The 27,819-nt window shown below is 40.7% G+C and overlaps 1 protein-coding gene and 1 pseudogene across 2 annotated transcripts in view; one reads left to right on the forward strand and one right to left on the reverse strand.

Moving 5' to 3' along the window:
* The window catches only part of IGF1R (insulin like growth factor 1 receptor), a 325,796-nt gene that overhangs the window by 122,501 nt on the left and 175,476 nt on the right, over positions 1 to 27,819 (reverse strand). The window lies entirely within an intron of this gene.
* LOC128569158 (60S ribosomal protein L9-like) lies at positions 24,489 to 25,066 on the forward strand (annotated as a pseudogene).

The raw sequence follows: 27,819 nt of genomic DNA on the forward strand, positions 1-27,819 counted from the left end.
AAACAAGAAATAAATTCTGAAGCACAATTCACGGGGACAGTCAGAGTATCTACTCTGAAAACAACACACACTGTATAAAGTATTAGAGGTGTGTTCATTCTTCCTCTCCTTACTCTCAGTGCTACCAACCTCCTCCTGTATACAGGGCACAAAAATAATTTGCCTGCAAGGAGCAGTGGCTCATGCCTGTAATCCTAGCACTCTGGGAGGCCAAGGTAGGAGGATTGCTTGAGCTTAGCAGTTCAAGACCAGCCTGAGCAAGAGCAAGACCTTGTCAATACTAAAAACAGAAAAAACTAGCCAAGTGTTGTGGTGGGTACCTGTAGTCCCTGCTCCTTGGGAGGCTGAGGCAGAAGAATCACTTGTGCCCAGGAGTTTGAAGTTGCTGTGAGCTAAGTAGATGCCAAGGCACTCTATCTAGACTGGGCAACAGAGTGAGACTCTGTCTTGAAAAAAAGAAAAAGAAAAAGAATTTGCCAAGTTTGGGGTCCTTCCTAGGTCCTCCCAGGGTTAAGAAGGCAGAAACACTAAGGTCCAGTACCTGTGATGTGGAGAGAGTATCCAGGGTGCCCGACAACATTTTGTTTTTTTATTGAATCATAGCTGTGTACATTAGTGCAATCAAGGGGTACAATGTGCGGGTTTCATATGCAATCTGAAATATTTTTTTTTTTTTTTTTGTAGAGACAAGAGTCTCACTTTATGGCCCTTGGTAGAGTGCCATGGCATCACACAGCTCACAGCAACCTCCAACTTCTGGGCTTAAGCTATTCTCTTGCCTCAGCCTCCCGAGTAGCTGGGACTACAGGCGCCCGCCACAACACCCAGCTATTTTTTGGTTGCAGTTCAGCCGGGGCCGGGTTTGAACCTGCCACCCTCGGTATATGGGGCTGGCACCTTACCAACTGAGCCACGGGCGTCGCCCTACAATCTGAAATATTCTTTCTGTTTCTCAGCTATCTCAGAGGTCTGGCTGGAGAATCACTAATATCTTAAACAATGTGAATGTATTTACAGTTGAAGTGGACTCTCTAACAGGAAGAGGGAAAGACTGGCGTTTAGAAGCTTCATTAAACTTTTGGCCTTTTGAAAGCTAAATGAATCTTAGGGAAGAAATAAAAAAATTCCCATTGATTGATTTCAAAACCAGATTTTTCCAATTAAAAGATCTATATCTATGAAAAAGGCACATTTTTGATCATTTCAATCATCTTTTACTTTCCTTAGAAATTTCAAATTGGTGCAACCATAAAATCCCCCTTCTCACAAAATATATATATACACATGTATACAAATAAAGTTAATTAGCAAGACTTAATTCCCTAATCTCAAGGAAATGTAACTTATATTTGTGCAAACATAACTATCTCAAGCAATTTATTTACATGTAGAAATAACTGCTATATTAGGGGGAATGTACTCAGTTGTATGACATGCCCCAAGACCCCAATCCTCAAATACATTTTTTTTTTTTGGTCAGCAGAAGAGCCATAGAAGCATCTATAGAGAAACGTTCAGGACATAGACTATTGCTCTGCTCGTGGTTCTTAGCCCTGCATATTAACTATGATGATTTGTTAAAAAGATTAAATTATGATATTCTCTTTATCTTCCAAAGTTATTTAGACTTGGTATCTCGTTCTTTCTCTGGAATTTCCTTTGCTTTTCCTTTTGTCAGTAAGCTAAATTACTTCTCCTCCCACATATATAAAAGCATTAATTTATAAAACACATAGCCATATGTCATATCTCATGTAATTCTATTTTACATTTCACTGCCACCCAGACTTAATCTAACATGAACAAATAGATATTATTTACTGTAGTCGGAATGAGAATTATCTAATGGTACTTACATAGCCATAAATTGATTTTTGATTAATGTTTAAGCAAAAAGCAAACAAGCCCATCTGCTCTGAAAACAAACAAACAAAAGGAAGCAGCAAACACACACTTCACAGGAATTTCTGCAGTATTAGTATGTTTCAGTTGCTGGTGAGGATAGACTCTTTTTTTCTTTGCTATCATGAAAAGTACTACTGATAAGAAGATAATTCCATATCTAGATCTAGTTTCTTCTCAGGCAACTGTTCATTTACTAGATTATTACTTATGGTAAAAATAAAAAAAAAAATTCCATTTTGAAAAGAGCCCACAAGATGTGTAACCAGAAGTGAATTTCTTCTGTATTGCTCAGTGGGAGACAAAAGAAATTTCAAATGGATTAAGTTTCCCTTTCACAGTTTTTCTCTCTATGGGTCAAGTTAAGACAGCAAATGCCAAAGAATGTCACTTTAAAAAAATTTCTTAAATTGTCTACTGTATTTTGTGTGTACAATATTTTCAATGCATCTTGGGTTTGGCACTCACTACTCAAATCAATGAGAAGTAAAAATAAGAAAAAAGGGGTGGTGCCTGTGGCTCAGTGAGTAAGGCGCCAGCCCCATATACCGAGGGTGGAGGGTTCAAACCCAGCCCCGGCTGAACTGCAACCAAAAAATAGCCGGGCGTTGTGGCGGGCGCCTGTAATCCCAGCTGCTTGGGAGGCTGAGGCAGGAGAATCGCGGAAGCCCAAGAGCTAGAGGTTGCTGTGAGTCCTGTGTACATCATGGCACTCTACTGAAGGCGGTAAGGTGAGATTCTTATCTCTACAAAAAAAAAAAAAAATTAAAAAAAAAAAATAAATAAATAAATAAGAAAAAAGGCTCTGCCCCTATTTATCTGTATAAACTTTGGGGCTCCCTCAGTCTCTGGAACACAATACGGCACACCCTACTTGCTAGCTGACAGCATTAATGGGTAAATTCACCCTATTTATTTTATTTATTTATTTCTTTTTTCGAGACAGAGCCTCAAGCTGTCGCCATGGGTAGAGTGCCACAGCATCACAGCTTACAGCAACTTCCAACTCCTGGGCTTAAGTGATTCTCTTGCCTCAGCCTCCCAAGTAGCTGGGACTACAGGAGCCCGCCACAAGGCCTGGCTATATTTTGGTTGTAGTTGTCATTGTTGCTTGGCAGGCCCGGGCTGGATTTGAACCTGCCAGCTCTGGTGTATGTGGCTGGCGCCTTAGCCACTTGAGCTACAGGTGTGGAGCTCATTCACCATATTTCTGTAATGGAATAAGAGAACATACTGCAAGCAGTTAGGTGAGAATTTCACTAATACAAATGAACTGCTCATATTCTAACTTTCTGGGGGAAAATGCCCCTCCCCTCCCAAAAAAGTCCAGTGAACATATTTTAAAAAAAATAAAAAAACAAAAACCAGGTTAGCAGAGTTTGGGATAAAAGATAAAAGAATGGAAAGAGCATTTCCTCACAACAAAAATGATATAAGAACACATATGCATCAGTAAGCAAATGGAAAATTCACGCACCTTATTGGTGCAAAAAGAAATCTGACTTGCAATTTTCAAAATTAAATTCTAAACCTGATAGCAAAATGAAAAGGTTACATTCATTCACCATGGTTTATTTTTTTTCTTTGCTTGCTTTTTGGTTTTGTTTTGAGACAGAAAACGTCTTACTCAGTCTCTGTGGGGTTAAGTGTCCTGGCATCACAGCTCACAGCAATCTCAAACTCTTGGGCTCAAGTGATCCTCTTGTCTCAGCCTCCCAAGTAGCTGGGACTACAGGCACCTGCCACAATGCCCAGCTAGTGCACTCACCATGTTTATATTTATTAGTATATTTATATGTATGTGTGTGTGTGTGTGTGTGTGTAAATCTCCATTTGCTACCAGCATAAAGTCAAAGCATTATAATTTTCTGCATATCTTCTATAAATGTTTACCCCCAGACTAAGACAGACACTGCCAAAGTAAACGAGTCACTTTATGACCATATTTCCACTTTGAAAATCTTAGGCTCACAGAAGAAAATGCTTGCACAAATGCTACCACACCTCTGTAAAAGTGACTCTGTTAACAGTGGTTCATCCTAAGAGTTCATATCAAAATTGTTCTTTAAAACATTATACACATACACACACTGGCCTAGAGAACAAGGATCTTTGTCTTTCTCTGCCAAAAGAAAGTGTTTGCTGAGGCCTGTTTTAGCGTTGGATGATGGGTCTGATTTTGGCTTTTGAAAAATAATTGCATGACTGTCCTTAAAGTGCAGAGAAGAAAACCTCAAACAAAGACTGTTAGCACATCAATTACATCAACCTTTTCTAATTATGACTCTGCCATTCCATTATTCTTCAGGGGAAATGAGTACCTTAAAGTTTACAGTGCCAGGTAAACAAAGCCTTTCACTGTCCCTGTTTCAAAACTTTGTTTTTATAAACATTCCCCCCTAATTCCCCAAACTAAACTAGGCAGCACAATGATCCTCTTGTTGAGTTCTGCCTTGACCTCTGCCAGACAATAGATTGTTTTTTTCTTGTCCCTTCCAGAGTAAAATTAGTTTTAATGTGGAAGTTTCTTCCTTATCAAAGGAAGTAAAGGAGTAGAAACACACAAAAAATGAACATATATAGCACAGATTTCTAAGCTTAGATTGTACAAAAATGGTCGGAACTCAGCTTGCCAGGGAATCACATCACCTGCTTCTGCTTGTATTGGGACAGAGATGAGGGGTCTGCTCTGGAATTTTCCACAGAGGCCAACTTAGTTATAATATCAGGGAAGTTTCTAGTTGGCACGTGACTGCTATCTACAGGGGAAAACAAAAGCAAAATACATGGTACATTATTTCTAAAGGAGTTGTAGCAAGGAGTTTATCCAGAAAGATGATGCCTGCAGTCATCATCTTTCTAGATAAACAATAACAGTTCCCCTCAGGAAGCCAACAGTGTAGAAGCCGCTAAACTCCTATTCATGGCAAGGCAGCTTATTTTCTCAAATGCACTTTTCAAATGCTTCCAGAGTCATCTGTTTCTATATTTTGAAGACAATCAATATGCAAAGTATTTGCTAAACACCGGAGAAGATCCAGTCGAGTCATACCAACTCAACTCCTCCCTAGGAGAAGCACGGCACCATATCAGATGAGGGCTGCAAATCCACGTGGAGAGAGATCACGTGTGATCTCAAAGGAAAGGGCTGTTGGAAACCCTCTAATGTTACAGTCAATCTATCAATTTTGTAGCTCATCTCATTCAGTCAGAGTCTCATCAGCTCTTCCTAATACCGGGCTCCAGTTTGCTGATTTCTATCAACCACGGGAAATGGTTTTTTTGGCAACCTGTAAAATGGAACCAGGTAACTTTATTATGATGGCAGTAAGATTGTTTTTCCAAACACACACACTTTCAAAAACAACTGAGTGTAAAACAAGCCCCCGGGACATGTTTTCTCCCTACCTTCTTTTATCTAAAGGTTACTACCTACTCAATTTTTCCCACTGTTTTAGATGATACCAGAAGAAACAGGACACTATGAAAACCTTACTTTGCTAGCACAGAAAGCAGTATTTCAAGGCAGTCAGGTTAGATAACAGCACACACTGTTTTTGCAGTATCTTTCATCACAAGGCTCTCACATCATGTGCTTGTGGCTCATGTAACAGACCCTGCTGGAATGTCCCCACTCCGGGAGTGGGGGGGAGGGCCCTCTGTGACAGCCTGCCCCAACTGTACTAGCAATAATGTCCAGGAAGGACAGAAAAGAACGGAACATGCAATTAAAATTACAAGGGGTAGTAATTTCCATAGGCAAAAGCTAATCACAAAAGCCATATCAAAGTTTGGTGGAACAACTGAGTTTTCTTTTTTTTTTTTGTAGAGACAGAGTCTGACTTTATGGCCCTCGGTAGAGTGCTATGACGTCACAGGACTCACAGCAACCTCCAACTCCTGGGCTTAAGCGATTCTCTTGCCTCAGCCTCCAGAGTAGCTGGGACTACAGGCGCCCGCCACAACGCCCGGCTATTTTTTTTTTTTGGTTGCAGTTTAGCCGGGGCCGGGTTTGAACCCGCCACCCTTGGTATATGGGGCCAGCGCCCTACAGACTGAGCCACAGGCGCAGCGCAACAACTGAGTTTTCAGAAGGGACTTGAAAAAAAAAAAAAGAGTAGCTGCATCATAAATAACAAGGTAAAATAGACTAGATTATACCATTTGTTTTCTTAAGATTACAGACAAAATGGCAACAGGCAAATTTCCCAAGTGAAATGAAGAGCCAGGGACCATCTGAGCAAAGACTCATGGATCATTTGAGCAAAGTTACCCATTTACTCTCCAGTGCGGCTGAAAATCTAGCTGAAGAGCAGTGGGGACCCTGGCCAGGGGGGTGAGCATCCGTGACAGAGGCAGGGTTTGCAGAGACTCCTGGATGGTGTTCCTGGCACCCAGTACCACAGGACTGGCTGAGGGGGGCCGTTAACTGAATGAAGTTGGAGGTTCTCAGACTTATCATCACTGGCGGTGGGGGGAGCAGACAAAGCAGAACCAGGGGGCTGGTATATCTCATTACCACTATTAACTCCACCATTCAGGGTACTATTCTGGCCGCTAAATCTAGAAAGAGGCGGCACATAAAGAAATCTCAGGTCTGGTATTTGAACCTAACATTCTCATGGCTAAGGGGTGAGCTTCCACTTCTGGCCATCTGCAACTTCTAGTGTCTGTGTGTTTACTTCTAATAAGAGTAGGGTCTCAGGCAGTGATTTTTCAAGTGGTGTGCTGTGAAAAAATTTTAAAGATCATTAATTAAATTATTTTTGAAAGAAGTTCAAAGCGAGAGACATATATATATATATATTTTAACTCTTTTGTTTTTAATCAACATAACTGAAGCGTGCCATGAAAGTTTAACTATAGGTTCAAGTGTGCCGTAAGATAAAAAAAGGTTGAAAAACACTGGTCTAAGAGATGTACTCTGGAGTTAGAATGACTGAGTTTAAATCCTAGGTCTGCCATTTACTAGCTATGTTTCCTTGGGCAAATTATGTAACCTTTCCATGCCTCTATGCTCTCATCTCTAAAGTGGGGATAATAATTTTACCTATGTGAAAACTAACCAAGTTAGTACATATAAAGTTCTTAGACTAGTAATTGGCATACAGGAAGTGCTGAGTAAATGGGAGCTATTGCTGTCACATAGGTGTGAGCTCACTAGGAGCAGGCAGGAGACCCTCTGGCTAACAAGTGACAGCTCTGGCTGACAGGGCTGTGTGTGAAACCCAGTGGCCTCTTTGCTCCATTCGGCCCTCCAGTCCTCCTGCCCCTGAATCCCTTGGCAGGAGATTGGGGGTGAGTAGGGACTGAGACAGCTGAAGCTCTAAGAGCAAAAAAGCAGGACACTAAATCACCAATGGACACTAAGAAACAGATTTTTGTATTTTTCCAGGGTCTAATGAGAAGTCATAAGAGGAAACTAAGGGGCAGGAGGACAAAGCCACAGGCAACAAGGAAGCCTGAACACTTCCCCTGTGGTTGCAGCTGCCTTCTGACTGGTGGCTTATTTAAGTTGACCTTTGTCCTGTTCATGATGCTCTAAGGGACGCTGTGGGCATGGGAACCTATGAATGAATGGAGATGAGAGAGGCAAGAGCAATACTACGCTCAGGGCAGCCTGGCCTACTGCCTTTGGACTTCAGAGTGCTGAAAAAGTCTTCACAGACGAGAGCACAAGAAGACGGTGTGCTAAAGGGGCACACAGGTTTCAAGCAGTACTTGGAACCTTGACCACTGCAAATAGGCCGCCATCTATCTTCTAAACAACAGGTTTAGAATTCGAGAGTGCAAACAGGCATCTCTACCATTCCCGTTCCCTAACTACTCATATTCTAGTAAGTCCTAGAATAGTTTTAGTTTTTAACACACTAGATAGCATCTTCAACTGCAAAACCTAAAGTGAGAGGCACAGGATTTTCAGGGTCACATAGTAGTTTTCACTGCTTTACATGCAGGATGCAGAGGGCATTTTAATCTTCATCTTTCTAAATTTAGTTAGTTTGGTCACCATTCCTGCTGAAAATTCCATCTTGATCCCATAATCCTAGTAGCTCTGCATCAATGAATTGTTATTATTATCACTGCATAGAATTTATGGCAAGCGATCTCTCTTATCTCCTTGCAGGACAGCCAGTTCTTTGATACTCGGTAGCAAGTCCAAAGAGTATGGTTAATTAAAATCTACAGATAATCACAGAAATCCCTTTTTGTCAATGATGTCAGCTTCTTCCCATTTTCTAATCTTGAGTTTGTACTTCTGATAAAATTCCAAAGGGATGTATTTCATTTCATTCATTGATCTTCTAACACTCTGATGTAGATGCTAATAAGCACTGGGATGACCAACTGCAGCAAATGAGTGACTAAGGGTCTGGATGATGTCACTAGTGGTAGAAAAGGGGGCTTTAATTAGAACATCTAAATTCTTTGCAGTAAGTGAACCCAAGTCTAGGTACAATGTTTGTATCCTCCCTAAAACATATAAACTGAATCTCTAATGATGAGAAAAAGCAGAGAGACCCAAGGTGAGGAGCATTCTGAGAAAATAATTGATAAGTATTCTTCAAAAGTATCAAGGTCTGCTGGTGGCTCAAGCCTGTAATCCTAGCACTCTGGGAGGCCAGGCAAATGGATTGCCTGAGCTCAGGAGTTACAGACCAGCCTGAGCAAGAGAGAGACCCCTCTCTACTAAAAACAGAAAAACTATCGGGGTGCAGTGGCGGGCACCTGTAGTCCCATTTACTTGGGAAACTGAGACATGAGGATCACTTAAGCCCAAGAGTTGGAGTTGCTGTGAGCTATGACACCAAAGTACTCTATCAGAGTGACAAAGAGAGACTCAGGCTCAAAAAAACATTTTTTTTTTTTTTTTTTGTGAATGTCATAAAAAAGGGAAGACAGAGAACTGTCAAGACTGGAGGAGACTAAATAGATACAGGATCCTGGGAATGAAAAAGGTCATTTGTGAGGGGAAAACAGGTGAAATTCAGAGTCTACAGTTAACAACATTGTTCCTATGTTAATTTCTTGGCTGTGGTAATTGGACTATGGACTATGTAAGACGTTAACATTAGGGAAATCTGTGTGACATTTCAGGAACTCCATGCTGCTCTTTCAACTTATTATTTTAAGTTAAAATTATTTCCAAAAAAAAAAACAAGAAAGAAAAAAGCTGAGGGATGGAGGGAGAGATTCAATATCCAGTTCAGTGTATCCCTGGCAAGGGGGGTCACCCTCACTGTAAAGTTGCTGCCTTGGGTTCCAGCTCTGCAGATTTTCCTCACTTGATAGATTTCATAATTTTTGGTACCACTGAAATTCAAACTGAATAGAGAGTTAAGAAAGAACACGAAGAAGTCACAATGACACAGGAGGATGAAAGTTTAAGGAAAAATTTAAAAATTCTAAATGTTTTACACCATCCTCAAAATTCATTAACTCTCCACACCTTCCACGGTCCAACCTCCCTCAAACAATGCTTCAGTAACTTGGCTAGAATTAAAAACAAACACACCTTATTTAGAACTTAACTTTGTAGTAAAACGCAATCCTGACACACTTGGGTGACACACTTTGAAGGATGCAGAGGCTTCATTTCCAGGAGTCAGTTCCAGAGGTGACTTGGGGACCAGTGTTCTTCCCAGACCCCAACCGCATCTAACACTGACAGGATATTCTGGCTTTCGATTATTTCTTTTACAGACTAAGCCAATGTCACTTGTTTCTAAGAATTACAACTTTTCCCTATTCTTTGACCTGTTGCGGCTAAAATTTAACCTTCCTAAATGGAAAAGAGTTCACCCTTTATGACTCTGTCAGTCTGTGGGGTAGACAAAGGTGCTAAGACAACAACTATGGGAACCCACCTTCTGTCATGAAATAATCATTCCTAAGACCACAAATAAAATCACCCTCTTCCCCAAACCCAACAACTTCTTTTGAGAAGGTTAAGCACGGAAAAAAGATGAGAGCCTCCTCTTTGCTAGAAGAGTTAATGGCAGGTAGTCCCGCTTGTATCCCTTCCAACCAGTTACCTACACATCAGAGCAACAACTGAACTGGTTATGTCCTACACAAATCCTGTGTGCATGCCTGTTGTGTGTGTGGTGTTTTCTTTTGCCCTGGCCTCCTAAAAAGCCTGAGTTACTTTTCACAAAAGATCCTTCTCCTTTTGGCTCAATATAAGCCTGTAAGACAGCTCAACACTCTCCCTCTTATAAACATAGTCAAATATAAACGAAATATTGGGTGTCCAGGTGACAGAACTCACAAAAATCCCAACTCAGAACGGTCTGTGAAGCTAGTGCATGATGCCCCATGAATATATCAATGTACACAGCTATGATTTAATTAAAAAAAAAAATCCCAACTCAGACTGTTGATAACTGTGACAACAGTTTAAGCATAAGTAATAGTATGCACGGTGAAGGCAGGGATTTGATTTTATTGCTAAATTTGTTTGTCAGTTTATAAGGATGTCCCAAATGCCATTTCTCAGTTATAATGATACCCTTCCAATTTCCAGGGACAAAGGTTGCTCTTGGCGCCCAATGCTCGAGCCAACTGAGCCATCCAGGGCTGCTTTGCCTAGTTCACCTAGCAAGGCTCTTTCTTTCAGAAGTGTTACATAGATCTATAAAGAAAAAGATGCTCATAGCTGGGCATTGTGGCGGGCGCCTGTAGTCCCAGCTGCTCAGGAGGCTGAGGCAAGAGAATCGCGTAAGCCCAAGAGCCGGAGGTGGCTATGAATCCTGTGACGTCATGGCACTCTAACGAGGGCGGTAAAGTGAGACTCTGTCTCTACAAAAAAAAAAAAGGAAGAAAGAAAAAGAAAAAGATGCTCAGAAATCCCCACCCAACAGTAATTGCTTTGTTTTCAGATATTTCTGGTAACCCCCAGTGCTCAGGGTTTTTCCAGATCTATTTGTCCCAACAGAATTGAAACCTGGATCAATTCTGGGGAAGTACTGACTAAGGCAAAATGAAACAAATAAATGTGAAGGCAAGAATTTCTACCGGAATCTGACCTTTCTGTGAGATAACTCACACGGCAGAAAGCACAGACTATATTGTTGAAGCTGGAGTGTTTCATGGCCTCCATTTTCTTAAGAGTACTGTCCCCATAAACACAGATGACAACTGTCACAGCCAGAGGAAGTGATCCCTCCTGATGTTTCTACCATAAACATTTGCTGAAGCTCTACTGTGTGCCAGGCACCACGGTGATGCTGGGGATATAAAAACAAGAGTCAGGTTTAAAAGCTTTACAAACTCTCACCAAAAAAAGGTAAATTGTAGCCCGAATTCAAGCTGTTACATGCTATGAACATAGATTTATTTCTTAGGGTTAGGATAAGGAAGACAGAGGTAAAGAAGGCCTTTAGATAAGAAATGAGATTTGGCAAGTCCTCATAAACTCAGCAGAACAGACCCAGCCATACAAATCAAACCCCTAATATTCAGGGTGCATTCTATTACACAACCAGGGTGATTCAAGCAATTACTAGAGTTATCATGATCCAAAACGTAAGTTCATTTGAGGACCCCAACTATGTAAGCGTGAGTATTTTTTGGCTGCCTCTAGCTAGCATGTTTATGAAAAACAGGTTAAGTTACTGGCTTCGAATTGCTTTTTAATAAAAAAAGCAAACAAAGTTTAAGCTTTTAAGATTTATTTTTTTAAGCTGAAAATAATTTCCTTGTCAAAAGCATACATGATTAATTATTTATGTGATATAAGCTTAGGTATCTGTGTTATTATCACAAGACATTTCTTAACAGCTTATAATTGTCCTAAAGACTCTTTGGAACAGATATGCTTTCTCCCTTTTCTCATTCTCTTATAAAAATCCTAGTGTAATTTCTGGAAAACTTTAGACCAAAATTATCAATGGACCATTCAAAAATAGAATCATCGTCAAGCCCCCCACATGAAAAACTAATGGTATTAAAAAAGAACCACTCGGCTTGGCGCCTGTGGCTCAAGCAGCTAAGGCGCCAGCCACATACACCTGGCAGGTTCGAATACAGCCCGGGGCCTGCCAAACAACAATAACGGCTGTAACCAAAAAAAAAAAAAAAAATAGCCGGGCATTGTGGCGGGCGCCTGTAGTCACACCTACTTGGGAGGCTGAGGCAAGAGAATCGCTTAAGCCCAGGAGTTGGTGGTTTCTGTGAACTAAGATGCCATGGCATTCTACCCAGGGTGACAGCTTGAGGCTCTGTCTCAAAAAAAAAAAAAAAAAAAAAAACACTCACTTACACAAAGTAGCTGATGCAAATAATGTACTCCAGCAGCTTGACTTGGAGCAAACATTAGCAGACCACGTCAGGGTGACCAGGTCACTCACTAGGACCGAATCAACCAATCAAGTCAACAGAACACTACGCACCATCACTTACGCCACTTACGACGCTCTGAGAGAAAATACAAGCAAAGGTCTAGAACAGAGAGTAGGGCACGACGAGGTGCTCCAAAATTGAGGTTCTTAAATTCTGAGATTCAGGAAAGGGTACCAATGGACAAATAAGGCCATGAAAGAATGCAATTATTGGTGGTCCCTGTAGCTCAGTGGGTAGGGTGGCCAGTCACATGCACCGAGGCTGGTGGGTTCAAACCCAGCCTGGGGCCAGCTAAACAACAATGACAACTGCAACAAAAGAATAGCCGGTCATTGTGGCAGGTACCTGGAGTCCCTGCTACTTGGGAGGCTGAGGCAAGAGAATAGCTTAAGCCCAAGAGTTTGAGTTTGCTGTGAGCTGCGACACCATAGCACTCTACCGGGGGTAACATAGTGAGACTCTGTCTCAAAAAACAAAACAAAACAAACAAACAAATCAACAAAACAAAAAAGGAATGCAATTATTTTTCACAGATATAGACTGGGATCTGAAGCAATTGAGCTAGTAACAGCATTATTTACAATTAAAAAGTTGGATTCACAAACCTATAACAGAGACCAGGTTGAAGAGCCGGGAATTTTGTAAAGCATGGCTTAACTTTATCAATTTTTTTGTAGGTAAAACTAGTAAATATTGTTCAGGAAGCCTATTCCTATATTCCAATTAAACATAAGGCAATTAACTTTGTCTTAAAAGAGGAATAGAAAGAAGCCCGAAGCTTCAATTTAGCATTTCACCTAATTTAAATTTGCTTTTCTAGGGAAAACTCTGTACCCAAGAAAGGCAATCAAGATCTATATAGTTAATTCATATTCACAGAAATGTGTGTCAACATACATCTGTAAAAGGATTATCCTTAATCTTTCTGGCTCCTTTAGTAGGAATAAAATGCCCAGGCTGAGGCTCAAAAAAATCTAATTTATGAGGAAGTTAAACACCTCAGAGATAACTCAGTAATGTAAAGTTTTACAAACTTTCCCTTCTGGTCTTTCTCAGTCATCTATTTAAATGACTTAAATACATAAAGGCAGTCCCTGAGTTGCAAACATCCAACTGATTCCAACTTGCACTCACCAATGGAGGCTATTACATAACAGGTAAACATACCTGCTCCAACTTACACACAAATTCAACTTAAGAACAAACCTATAGAACCCATCTCATTGGTAACCTGAGGACTGTCTGTAATGGGCTCCTAGATGTACTTGGGGACCCAACAGGGAATAAGACAATTGTGGCTGCTATACCCAAGAGCGTGGCTGGGGCTACAGGAATGTTTTGGGGTGGCTATCTAACTTCCAGTGTTTTAAGACACAATCCATGCCCTCTAGGACTTTACAATCTCCTTGAGCATACACAGCTTGTGTTTAATGATAAAATTAAATACAAGTAGAGGGCCAGAAGGCAAAAACAATGTGAATTCTGGGAGCTGAAAGAAGAATTTTCTAGGTCTAAAGAAAGGGACAGAGACAGAAGAAGAAGAGTGAAGGCTATTATTCTGTGGGGTGCAGAAACCAATAGGGAGACACAGTTCAGTTTGTTAAATCATAGCTGTGTACATTAGTGCAATCAAGGGGGACAATGTGCTGGTTTCATATACAGTCTGAAATATTCTCATCAAACTGGTCAACGTAGCCTTCATGGCATTTTCTTAGTTCTTGTATGTAGACATTTGTATTCTGCATTTAGTAAGTTTCACCTGCACCCATTCTAAGATGCACCTAGGTGTGGCCCCGCCTATTACCCTCCCTCCACCCTAACCTCCCCCCTCCCTTCCCCTCCCTTGGCCCCTTCCCCATAGTCTACAGTTCAGTTTTGACAAGCTGAGCCAAAGAAGCAAAGTCTCAAAATCAATAATGACTTCTCCTACTCAATTCTTTGTCTTTCCCAAAGCACAGGATGAGGCTGTCTCTGAAGTTCGCTTATTTCTTCCCCTGGGGCTCATTCCAATTCCAAACAGAATCATTTACAAGTTAATTTCTGTCTCCTGTGTCCATTCATTTCCCCTGAAAATAATTTTTTCTTACACTCTCTTCTTTCTTCCCAAAGAAAAGCATATTTAAGAAGCACCATCTGGCTCTTTTCTCCAGATACTCAGGAGGCTGAGGCAGGATCCACTCAGGAGGATAACTTGAGCCCAGGAGTTCGCAACTAGCCTAGGCAACACAGCAAGACCCTGTGTCTTTTTCTTTTTTTTGTGTGTGTGGTTTTTTTGGCCGGGGCTGGGTTTGAACCCACCACCTCCTGCATATGGGACCGGCACCCTACTCACTGAGCCACAGGCGCCGCCCAAGACCCTGTGTCTTAAAAAAAAGAAAGAAATATGGATGGCACAAGCCAGTACTGGCAAGAAGGCAAAAGTTTCACATTGGATGGAAAGCTGGGTGTAGGATTCTAGAATGAGTAATACTGAGGAGCAATCATGTTAAAGCAGGGGCTATAACGTCTGACAGTTACATCTGAGAATGTATTCTAGAAAAAGTGCTACAGACCTCATTACTGAATGTCTCTATAGTCACCTTTGAGGTACTCCCCTTGGCCATCTGGTGACCATAGTGATACTCAGCAAGGAGGTCTGAGGCACTTTTTCCAGGATGAGTTTGCAAACTTAACTGTCAAACTCTTACGATGAAGGCTCTGATGGCCATTCCAGGAAAAGAGCTTCACGATTGCTTTGAAGGATGGACTAGGCACTGGCATCAGTGCATAGCTTCCCAGGAAGAGTACCTTGAAGGTGACCATTAGTGATATTCAGCAATGAGGTATGTAGCACTTATTCTAGGAAGAGTTCTTAAACTTAATTGTTCAACTCATATACAAGGAGCCTTCAGCTGGCAGATGGGGAGATGAAATGATTTGACTGGGGACACACTGTGTACAGAAAATTCATTTAAGAGCCTGTTGACATTTTCAGGTTGGATAAGGGTGAAATGTATGATAAAGAGAACATTTAAGTAGAAAAAAAATTAGTAGAATTTGGTCACTGATGACAGAGTTCAAGATTTTTAGCTTAGGCCAATATAGCAACCATAGTAGCCAGAATGCAGATTGGCTTTGAAAAACCAATATGCTATGATAGGAGGCTTTCCCAATGCACATATTTGGTGAAAATGGAAATATGGGGGGAGGGGGGGGAAGCTCAGGGTAAAAGTAGGTTTAGGCAGAACCTATCTCTGTGGCCATGATGGATAAAGCCAAAAAGATGAGTTCTCTGAGAATTCCCATCCCTTGCAGAAAGAAAGATGCCAGGAATACTGTTCTAAAAATTTGGAAGAAGTCCAAGCAGAAAGGACAGATTCTTTAAGGAAGCAAATAAAACTTGAGCTTAAGGCTGGGCTTGCTGGGTCATGCCTGTTAATCCCAGTGCTCTGGGAAGCGGAGGCAGGTAGATCCCTTGATATCATGAGTTCAAGACCAGTCTGAGCAAGAGCAAGACTCCGTCTCTACTAAAAGTAGAAAAATGAGCCGGGTGTGATGGCAAGCACCTGTAGTCCTAGTTACTCAGGAGGCTGAGACAGGAGGATTGCTTGAGCCCAGGAGTTTGATGTTGCTGTGAGCTAGGCTGAGGACCACAGCACACTATCCAGGACTCAGAGTGAGACTCTGTCTCAAAAACAAAGAAACAAAAACAAACAAACAAACAAAAAACCTCAAGCCAAATACAAAGCTGAAAGAAGGGGAAAGCAGATTCCAAACGAGGACATAGTAGAAACAAAAAAATAAAACTCCAAAGGACAGACTTCCCCACACCTGTTGTCCCTGAACTAGGAAACTGTACTTAACATTATGTTGGACATTTGATAAACAGCCAACTATATAATTACATAGTCCATAGACAACTATATGGAACTTCCCCCTTAAATTATACTTTACTTTTCATAATCCAGTTATTTTCATAATTAAATAATTTTCCAATAAAAATAACTAGGTATTTGAAGAAAAGCAAGGGTAGCAGATCTCACCAGCAGTAGGCAGTGCTGATCTGTTCAGAGATACTCGAATCTCTGGTATTCATGCAGTGGAAATTGTTTTGAGTGAAAGAATGCCAATATTAGAGCCACTCATTTTTTAGGGTTATAACTGCTGCACATAAAAAGACTTTAGAGTTACAGAATATCCCCCAACTGCAAAACCCTAGTGGCCTGCCTCTCCCAACATCCAAGAGCCGCAGTGTTCTCCTGCTTTAGAGCATCAAGAATGTTAAATAGAAATGTTAAAAACTATTCCACAAAATGAAGCGAAGTTGACACCAGCCCCTGCAGACTTGCCCTCTGAAGTGGTTCACCACTTAGTTTTGGCTTGCAAATGCATTCTTAAAAGTAGACTTCTTGTTTGTCATCTGAACCCCCCAAACATCCTAATTGCATATTTGTATTATAACACTCAGGAAAAAGAAAAAGAACTCAAGCTGTTTTTTAAGGCAATAGCTTTTTCTGTGGAGAAAAATCATAGAGCAATTCTATCAAATCAGTACTTCAGTTGCTTAGCTTCACGTTATCTCAGACAAAAGCAAAAATATTCTTCTTCCACTAAACACGTTTAATGAGGCAAAAAAGCCTGTTCAGCTGATCCTAGTAAAATGACTAGTTTGAATGTAAATCTGAATTGGAGATTATTTTTAAATTAATGAAGTTTTTCTATTTGGAAGGACTTATAATAACAAGGAACGATATCTTAAGAAGCCTCCAGGGAGTGTTTTTTTTTTTTTAATGAATTAGAATAATGTGCAATTAGGCCAACAATTGTAACTAAGTGCTTCTGAGGGCTTGAAAGAAGTTGTTCTCAAGTAGTTCAAATAGCATCAAATTCACATAAAGGATTCTAAGGCTTTTAACTGAATTGGTCAACTTTACAATGTCCTAGGATAATAAGATGAACGAACACAAATGCAATACATTGTACAGATCAGGCATTCCCTAGGTTTAAACTTCCTCCCAACTGCAAAATAGAGGAAAAAAACACACCAAGCAAATATATTACGATAAATACTATTGGAAAATGCTTGCTTCAGGATTCCTTTAAATAGTAGGTCCCATTCATGCCTGTAAGTGTTTCTTCACAGATCATTAATTTTTTGGCAAAGAAAGTTAGGGTGCAGAGACCACAAGGCCAGAGTTCCGGAATTGAGGATCAATGGGAATGTGATTAGAAGGGGTTTTGGAAAGTGCATGCTCCTTCCAAAACATTTCAACTACCCCTCTTCTCTCCCCATGGTCTCCCCAGAGGCTACTCCATCTCTCTGATTGAATCCAAATATAACTACAAGAAGTCAGATCCACAAACGAGTCCTTTTACCTTGCACTGCTTCCCTGTTCAGCCAACAGCCAAACATTCCCTGCCACCCCAGTGAAAAGTCACAGGCCCTGGGCCCTGACTCAAGGGTCTTATACAAGAGGGCAGAGGGCTCATAGCAGCTCTTTGTGGGTGTCTGGCTGGAGAAAAACTAGCTGCAAACCAAAGAAAAGTTCCTAAAATCCACCCCACCCACTCAAGCCTAAGGTGAAACATGTATCCCACGTATTTAGAGTATTAGGAAGACATTAGACCTAACTCTTCAAGGGAAGTAAGAGTCAAACTGGGCAGTCTTGGTCATGCAAAACCACTGGTGGAGTAATTACTCTAAAAGGAACACTGGGGCCGGGCGTGGTGGCTCACACCTGTAATCCTAGCCCTCTGGGAGGTTGAGGCAGGTGGATTGCTTGAGCTCAAGAGTTCAAGACCAGCCTGAGTAAGAACAAGACTCCATCTCTTAAAAAAAAAAAAAAAAAAAATAGCTGGGCGTTGTGGCAGGTGCCTGTAGTCCTAGCTACTTGGGAGGCTGAGGCAAGAGCTACAGCCCAAGAATTTGAGGTTTCTGTGAGCTATGATGCCATGACACTGTACAGAGGGCAACAAAGTAAGACTCTGTCTCAAAAAAATAAAAAAATACACTGGATCGGGGGCTGAAAGTTGTATTTCTCCAGAGTGTCTTACTTTTCAGACCATCTCCTCACCCCCTGAAATTCTGGAGGCTTACCACCAATACGGACTCAACATTTGACTGATCACTCAGCTTTCAGCAGGTGGAATGAGGGCAGAGGTTTCAGGGAGAAAGCATTCTCTTCAAAGCTCACCCTCCAGGCAAAACACCACAATGAGAAATCTTTTCCTCTCATTGTTAACTAGGAGTTTAAATAACCACCGCTAATCACTAAGTGAGAGTTTAAAAGGCCACTGACAAAAGAAAGAGTAAGTGGTCTTTTAAACCAATTCACAGAATCTCCAAGTGCCTTGGTTTACCAAGCCTGAGGCTTAGAAACATTAAAATGAAATCTAGCCCTGGCTCTTTTCCCACAACTACTTCCTCTTCAGTTCCTAATGAGGAACTTAAACATCATTTAAATGGAACAAAGCAACCTAGACCAAGGAGGCCTTAATGGTATATGCCTATCCTAGGAGAACGAAGGTATGGCCACAATGCAGAATCCCTCCACAGACCCCAAAGGAAGCTAAAAATGCCCACCTCAACGGCTTCTGCTTGTTTTCCGAGAGCCATTTGCTCTGAAACTTAAAAATGACAACATGATACTGAATTGCCATGTTTATTTGATATTCATGCTCCAGTTTGGGGGCTGGGGAGAGAAGGAAAGGGTTAGGCTGAAAATTTTTAGCCAACCAGCCTCTAAACAGAAATATGTTTTATTCTCGGTACTCAAATCTTAGTAACACAGCAATTATGTTTTAAAATAAACTATCTCCGTGTGCTGCTTCTAAGGAAAGTGTTTAGTGGAATGCGAAAGGGGTCCAATCCTAGGCAGCAGTAGGGCTGCACCAATTATAAATCCCAAAGTCTTCCACATATCACAGGGAGCAAAACCATCCTGGAGCTGCTCTTAATATTGTACTGACCATTCAGGTGCTTAGGCACCTTTGAGATACACTTGTCAGGAACAAAATACAGCATTTCCTTCTGTCTTTATCACAGTGGTTGCCAGACAACTGCACAGAGCTTAAGTGGGTAATATTAAAATAAACCTTCCCCTAAAACATGTATATATGTCATTAAGAAACAATAGAAAATGTAAAAGAAATATAAATATACTCCTGGAACCTTAAATCTTCCTTTCACTGAAGCCTAAGAACTTAAAATCTTCATACACCTGGCAGAGGAGGAGGAGGAAAACAAATTCCAAAGAAATCTAGATTTATAGCTTAAATATGTCTTCCTCTAGAATATTTAATACACTTAAGCTTTAGTCATTCTATACACTTTGAAAATGCTCTCCAACGATAAATTACAGTAGTTGCATCTTTCATTGCAGCTCCCATAAATATCATTTTGCTTTCAGGAAACCAATTATAGAACAGTAAATCACTTTTATATTGCTTTCCAAAAATCTTTAATTTAAGCTGCAACATGGATAGTGTGTAGAACCACAAGAAAAATACAGCTTATATATTTTATCATTTAGCTTTCTACACTGAACAAGTTAAATCCCTGAAAGAGCTACAATTTGTTTGATTTTTAAAACATTTTGGTTAATTCATTGTATGCACACGAGTATCAGATATAAAAAATACTTACTAGACTTTGCAATATGGACATAAGGAGACTTGGGATGGGGATTTGGGGCTGAGAGCAATAAATATCACAAGGCTGGTGGCACTGGAGAATCCTGCCCAAATGCTACAGCACAGTAGGCCCAGACCAGCAGTCCCTCCATAACTGTGGGCTCTACACATGTGGATCCAACCAACCACAGATAGAAAATATTTGGGACAAATCAGGCGGTTGCATCTGTACTGAAAATGTACAGACTTTTTTTTTCCTTGTTATTATTTTCTAAACAACACAGTAAAACTATTTACTCAGCATCTACACTGTATTAGGTGCTATAGGTAACACAGAGATGGTTTAAAGTAGAAAGGATGGATGTGGATTATATGCAAATAGTAAGCCATTTTATTAAAGGGACTTGAGCATCCCTAGGTTTTGATATTTGCTGGAGGCTGGTTCTGGAACTGACTGTCCCCCACCATGGTATATGGTATTGCTATGATGCATTCCAGTCTATGCTAAGTTTGTGGAATTAAAAAACAAAACCACGCCTGTGGCTCAAAGTGGTAGGGCGCCAGTCCCATATGCCGAGGGTGGCAGGTTCAAACCCAGCCCCGGCCAAAACCCACAAAAAAAAGAAATACAAAAGGTTAATAAACATTTAAAAAAAAAAAACAAAACCACACATAGCTGCAGAATCAAGTCTTAACAGAGTGACTGTAAGCTACAATTGCAACAAAGTACTTAGAAAAAATAGACCTTAGCAAGAGAGTGATGCCAGGAAAAAGCATGGGAAGGAACTCCAAGCCACTAGGAGAAAGCAAGAGTACCATCATGAAGGTAGGAGACAAGGACCTCGCACTTTGGCAGAACCTTCAGGAAAGCAGTCTAGTGGCCCTATGCCTTCTGGAGATGAGCAAAAGATCCCCTGAGATACCCAAGGGGTAACGTGAGTCTAATCATTTCAGGGGTCCTCAAACTTTTTAAACAGGGGGCCAGTTCACTGTCTCTCAGACTGTTGGAGGGCCGGACTATAGTTTAAAAAAAAAAAACTAAGAACAAATTCCTATGCACACTGCACATATCTTATTTCGAAGTAAAAAAACACAACGGGAACAAATATAATCACACCACCTCATGTGGCCCGCGGGCCACAGTTTGAGGACCCCTGAATTGTTAGGAATTACTTTGAACAGGTGAGCTGAGTGTCTTAAACCAAAGCAGTTTAGAGAAAACAGCCTGGCAGAAACAGCCTGGCTAGACTATAAGGTGAGGCCAACCAGAAGGCTGCGCTAGAGCACGGTCACAGGACTGAAAGAGCAAAGGGAAACCTGAGAGTCACTTCCAGAAGAGTGAAGGAGATAGGGAGGAATATTCCTCCTAAATCCTGACTAATTATGTGAGCCACCTGATACTGACCAGCAGGTGAGGCGAGCAACCAGGCTGGAGTACACACAGGTATGTGAGTTTGCATCCTCCATCTGGGGAGAAACTGGCGGCCCTGTGTTTGTTTTCACTCCTAAATGGGCTGCAGTCTAGTAGTTGGCCCTAAGAATCACTACAATACTCTGTTTTTTTTCCCCTAGTTCCCAGTGCTGGCTATGCCTAAAAAAAAAATTTTTTTTCTTTTTTTTCTTGAGAGGGTAGAATGCTGTGGTGTCATCATAGCTTGCAGTAGCCACTAACTCTTGGGCTTATGAGATCCTGCTTCTTCATCCTCCCAAACAGCTGGGACTACAGGCATACACCACCATGCCAGGCTAGTTTTTCTATTTTTAGTAGAGTCAGGGTCTCACACTTGCTCAGGCTGGTCTTGAACTCCTGAGCTCAAGCAATCCACCTGCCTCAGCCTCCCAGAGTGCTAGGATTACAGGTGTGAGCCACTGTGCCTTGCCCCCAAAACATTATTTTTAATGAAAAAAATCTATTCTCATTTCAGTTTTGTTTGAACCAAATCAGTCACAAATGACTGAGTGATAAAGAGAATAAAATATCAAAAATAATGTTACTTAATTGTAGGATGTTTAGTTTTTTCTTTTTTTTTTAACTCCCTCCCTCCCTATTTCTCTCTCTCTCTCTCTCTCTCTCTCTCTTAGAATATACCTGGAAAATGGTCATTAACCAATTTTTTGTTTGTTTTATTGGTGGGGGTTTTGTTTATGTCAAGGTGAGAAATATTTTCTGGGAGAGTTTTAACTACTGGATCAAAGACAGAAAATGTTAGTGGCTCCCCCAAAACCCCTGTGAAAACAAAATCATGAAGCTGTGGTTGTTAAGCTCTGTGAATGTAGCCTTAGCTTAAAAATCACGGGTCTGAAGCCTGGAAAGGTGTCACAGGATGCACAGACCAGCACCAGCCCAGCTTGTAACCTCAACTAGAATCAAACAAGACCATATCCCCAATTCTCAAAAAGAAATAGTTTGGGCCACAAAACTAGAAAGTAAGCTTTGAATTAGTTCTTAATGCTTTACAAAAACCTACTAACTTGTTAAGAGGTATCCTCCATGTTCAACTAAGCCTGGTATAATAACTTTTGCATCTGTTCTGTCGCAGTCTGGTGCTGATTGGTAGTGAGAGGGGAAAGGGAGAAACACTTAAGCCATTACTCTCTTTTTGTGGACATTTGAAGTAGCTGCCAGGCACATGACAACAAACACTCCAACTGGTTCAGAGTGACATCACCTCACTATTCAACTGTGTTTGCATTTCAGTTTCCCCCTTTTCGGGGACCTCAGGATCTGGCTCTGCCAAGTCACTTCAGAAGAGCAAGAGAGAGGAAGAAGCGTGTCTTATGTAGTCATGAAGTCTCAAGTGTCCTTTGTGTTCCTTGGCTCAGTTTATGAACAGAGACCTGGTAAAATAAAGGTTTCAATCAGTATCACACAGGTGCATGCATTACGTTCCTGGAGGAATGAGGAAGAGGGTGGGAAGAGGAGCAAAAGGTGGCTGCTAAGCCTTGAGTAAGTCAAAACTGGTGGACTTCAGAAAAATCTTCAGAGTTGGTTTTCAAGTGGGAAAACTAGCAAATGGAAACCACATGCAATACACTGCTGGGGCCTCATTTAAGTCATTCACGCTTCTAAAACTCAGAGAACGTTTCTAATTTAGTCAAACCCTACCCCCCTCTCCCCCCAAACTAATTAGCCTTAATTTGTTTCACCTAACTCGACTGTTTTTACATGGAGCAATGCGACCACCAGAAGCTGGAGCAGCTCCTTTCTGATGAGGAAAATAAAACAGTTTATTCTGTCTTTTTCCATCTTTCATATAGTGAGTTATCAGAGAAGTCACAGGATGTAGAGAGTTTGAGCATAATTAATTTTGTATGTTCAGCTCAAAGGAAAAAAACCTCATAGAAAAATGAATCAATGAATGTTAGGAGTTATTAACCCAACAAAGCCTGGTGGCTCACCCTCATGAAATTCAAGCAGCTTCTAGTACCAATGGATCAAAATGCATTTTAAATTCCAAGTTAGGTTCAATCTTTCTTTCTTTCTTTTTTTTTTTTTCTTTCAGTTTTTGGCCAGGGCTGGGTTTGAACCCGCCACCTCCAGTATAAGGGGCCGGCACCTTACTCCTTTGAGCCACAAGCGCCGCCCTAGGTTCAATCTTTCACATGGGAATCTTGCAAGACAGGAACTTCTATCATGATAGAATATTATCCTGTAGGAAATGTAGTGACATTACTCAAACACAATGCCACCTCAAGACTAAAAAATGCCTGTTAACGCAGTCCTGTACTCACTTGCTCTTTGCCAGAAACAACAAACTCAGAAGAGCTGGGTCTGGGCACCACACAAGATGACTTCAAACCTGCAGGAGGGCTGTGCCTCAGGGCGGCTTGCTCTCAGCACTCACTGATTAAGTACTTGAGGGTGGCTCAAAGGCGTTCAACAGTCCTTGCAGAGAATTAGGCAAGTTTCCACCTTTCTAAAGGCCTGACATCTTTTTTCTTGCAGTCTCACTGATACGCTTCTGCCTATACTTGCCCGGTGATTATTATTTATCATTTATAGAGTGGCTCATACTGGCAACAGAGTCTGCAAATAGTTTCAGCACTTCATAAACCCTCTATGGTATTATTACCTGTGTAGGGAAATAAGCTGGCTTGGAGTTGGGACTCAGAAGCCATCATGAATATAAAAATGTGTGTATGTGCCCGAGCACACGTGTATTGCTCTCCACGTGCTGCTGGCCCAGAGCTAATTCCCTCCTGCCTTGTGACACTTCAAGTCTTGGTTCCTTGGCCCCATGTATCCTATGCGGACATCCTTGCAGATATCAAATCAAGCAAATTTGATCATCCCAGGAATGAGCTAGAGGTTTCAGGTAGAGTTTCATGACAAAAGCAATCCCATTCCCATCACTAACCAAAGTAAGAAAGCTATATCTTATTTCTCTGCCTTAGTTTCATCATCTGTGCAAGAGAAATCATACTGGATGTAAAAATTCTTGATGCATTTGAGAGCATCACACGCATCTGACACCTCCCTCATCCACAACTCAACTGGCTAGAAAGCCACCTTTTCCCCTTCTCCTCCCTTCCAAAATGGTTACAAACCCCAAATCCAGGAAAAAAGGGGCCCCAGTGACCCTGTGTATTCAAGATTTTGTTTTATGCTCTTTGCTGCATCTCCTGTGAGAATGAAGACCACTCTCAGCAATCAGACTGTCAACATTCCAGAAAATGTCGACATCACTCTGAAGGAATGCATAGTTATTGTGCAGAATCCCAGAGGAAACTTGCGTAGGGACTTCAACCACATCAGTGTGGAACTCAGTCTCCTGGGAAAGAAAAAGAAGAGTCTCTGGGTTGACAAATGGTGGGGAAATAGGAACTGGCTACTGTACACACTGTTTGCAGTCACCTGAGGAACGTGATCAAGGGCGTTACACACATGGCTTCCATCACAAGATGAGGTCTGTGTGTGCTCACTTCCCCACCAACGTTGTTGACCAGGAGAATGGGTCTCTTGTTGAAATAAGAAATTTCTTGGGTGAAAAATACATCTGCAGGGTTTGGATGAGGGCAGGCGTTGCTTGTTCAGTATCTCAAAGCCCAGAAAGATGAGTTAATCCTTGAAGGAAATGACATTGAGTTTGTTTCAAATTCAGCTGTTTTGATTCAGCAAGCCCCAACAGTTAAAAACAAGGATATCAGAAAATTTTGGGATGGTGCTTATGTCTCTGAAAAAGGAACAGTTCAGCAGGCTGATGGATAAGATCTAAGAGTTGTCCAGCTGCAGCAAGATACCAGGTGATTCCTGAGACCTGTTGTAATTTTAGCAATGTAATAAAAGACCTATTCATTTGGGACTTTTTCTTAAGCTGATTATTCTTAACTACTTGTCAAGTAAATAGTTCATGAGTAAACGCTAGTGAACTAAGAGCAATGTAGAAGGAACAGAACAGGAATTTTCCAGGCAAAGTATAACATTAAATCTTGATTTCTCTTACAATACATCTAGTCCATGGGAAAAACCTGATGAACACCTTTCAAGGTATTAAGCAAGGTATATTCAACGTTCTTATCAGAAAAATTCAGCAAGAAAAAGTAAAAGAGAGGTAGCAATCAGTTGGAACATAGGATCTTATTAATTGTTAAAGTTGAAAAGTACAGGTTATACTATTCGAGTCTTTTAATTTTTTGGAATGTAGATAATGAAAGACTATACTTTATCTGGATTATTGTAACTGCCTTTTAACTGGTCATCTCTGTTCCTCCCATCTATTCTCAGCATTTGCCAGGGTGTTTTTGTTTTTAAATATAGGACTCTACTTCAGATCCTGAACAAAAAAAAAAAAAAGAATTTTTGTTTTACTCATCTAAATTCACAGTCTGCTTAATGTTAACTTGCATATACTTTCAGCAAGATTAAATATTTAAGTTCCAAACACAAAGTAGATCAGAAGTGGCCAATTCTAGGAAGTAGAGCAAGGTAGTGATAAAAATCAGTAAAAATAAAAATTAAAATGAACAACATTAAAAAAAAAAAAAAGAACTGTAAAAAGTCAACAGATGAACTCAAAAACAAGGAGCTCACAGGCCATTTGGCCCAGTGCTGTGCTTCTCACACCAAAAGGTGCTCTACACATTCTTGGGGGTTTGACAGTTCTCCTTAATAATTTTTATTTTGTTTTTCTTCATTTCAAGTATGATCTATTTGTCTATTTTCTAGTTCATCTACTTAACCTTCTTATAACCTATTCTGTCAAGTGATTTTAGCATCAGCATTTACCTAAAAAACACATTGGAAATGAACTGCACTACTATAACTGTTGTATACCAAAAAGAAAAGGCACATTTACCAAGTAAACATGTCTTATTCACCAAGTGAAGACCAAAGTATGCTGAGGCTCTGCAATACTCAAAGAGAAAAATCAATTGTAAAGTCAAAGACAGGCATTGCACAACTCAAAGCCACTCACGGCTTTGAGGTCAGTTTATGCACAGTTTGAGCAGTAATTTAGTTTCAGCAAAATATTACCCATGCCATTAAACTAATATTGGGTTTGAGTATTTTTGTTTTATATGCATTTAATGTGTAAATTCATTTAATATATAATTTCAAAAGATCCATAATTCTAAGAAGTTGATACCTAGGTTTTATAAGGTTGTAGGTATTTAAGTATCTTTATACCAAAGTAATTTATAGTGACACTGGGGGGGGGGGTGTGCGTGTCAGTGAATGTATCTTTGACCTTTTAAAGGGGACTCAATTACCTCAGATGAAAAGCACTGCCCTGCCCACCCAGCAGCATCATTATCTCATCATAAAATGAAGCTACTTTCACAGTGATGACCCTGAATATCAAGGAAAAGTTGGGCTATGTTCATTATGTTCTCTTTAACATAATGTGAAATGTCCTTTAGAAACACTTCCTTTAAAAATGATTATTTAAATTGTGACTTAAAAAAGATGTCTCTTTCACCAGCCAGAAAACTCAGTTATCATTTAAACTAAAGTTGTTATTGTTGTTTTTTTTCCCCACATACTTTCTTGGAATGTTCTGCTGCTTAGGACATATTTGTGTGACATGAAATTACCTATGTCTATATCTCTTGAAGATGACAGAGAGAGAAAGGAGAAAGCTAGAATGACAAATATATAAAAGTACTTTCAGCAATTTCCTTAACAGGGCCAAACTCTGAAGTATCAACTTGGGGTGTGGAACTCATTGTCTATGAGGAATGAGTGACAGTGGGCCTCAGCCATACCCTAAACAGTATAAAAATCAAACCTGCATCCCTAGATGAAGGGTTCTCCAAGTGGAGTCTGTGGAGCCCTGGAGGTTCCAGGCCCATTCAAATTGTCTACGAAATTAAACTGTTTTCATAACACTATTGAGACATTATTTGCCCTTTTAACTCCCATTGGCTCATAAGTGTACGGTGGAATTTTCCAGAAGCTATGTGAAACTGACAGCAGACAGAATGCAGGAGCAGATAGAATAACACAGTTGCCTTATATTAAGCCAGGCATCAAAGAAATTTTGGAACAGTGTCACTCTAATCATAGTCTGGAGGTGGTAGTGGGGGGCATCCCACCCACCCCCTAAAAAAGAACATATTAGCATTTACTGTTTTTTGTTTGTTTGTTTGAAGACAGAATCTCACCTTGTCGCACTCCGTGGAGTGCCATGGCATCACAGCTCATAGCAACCTCAAACTCCTGGGCTTAAGTGATTCTCTTGCCTCAGTCTCCCAAGTAGCTGGGACTACAGGCGTCCACCACAACACCTGGCTATTTTATTAGAGACGAGGTTTCACTGTGGCTCAGGCCGGTCTCAAACTCAAGAGCTCAGGCAATCCACCCACCTCAGCCTCCCAGAGTGCTGGATTACAGGTGTGAGCCACTGCACCTGACCCCCATTTCCTGTTTTTAAATGAATTTATCTTTTTCACATTATTAATATTAGTTTTTCATATGGTAAATATCAATGGATATAACCCACATAAACAAAAGTTCACAGG

The sequence above is a fragment of the Nycticebus coucang genome, chromosome 2, assembly GCF_027406575.1.
Source record: "Nycticebus coucang isolate mNycCou1 chromosome 2, mNycCou1.pri, whole genome shotgun sequence".
NCBI classification, from domain to species: Eukaryota; Metazoa; Chordata; class Mammalia; order Primates; family Lorisidae; genus Nycticebus; species Nycticebus coucang.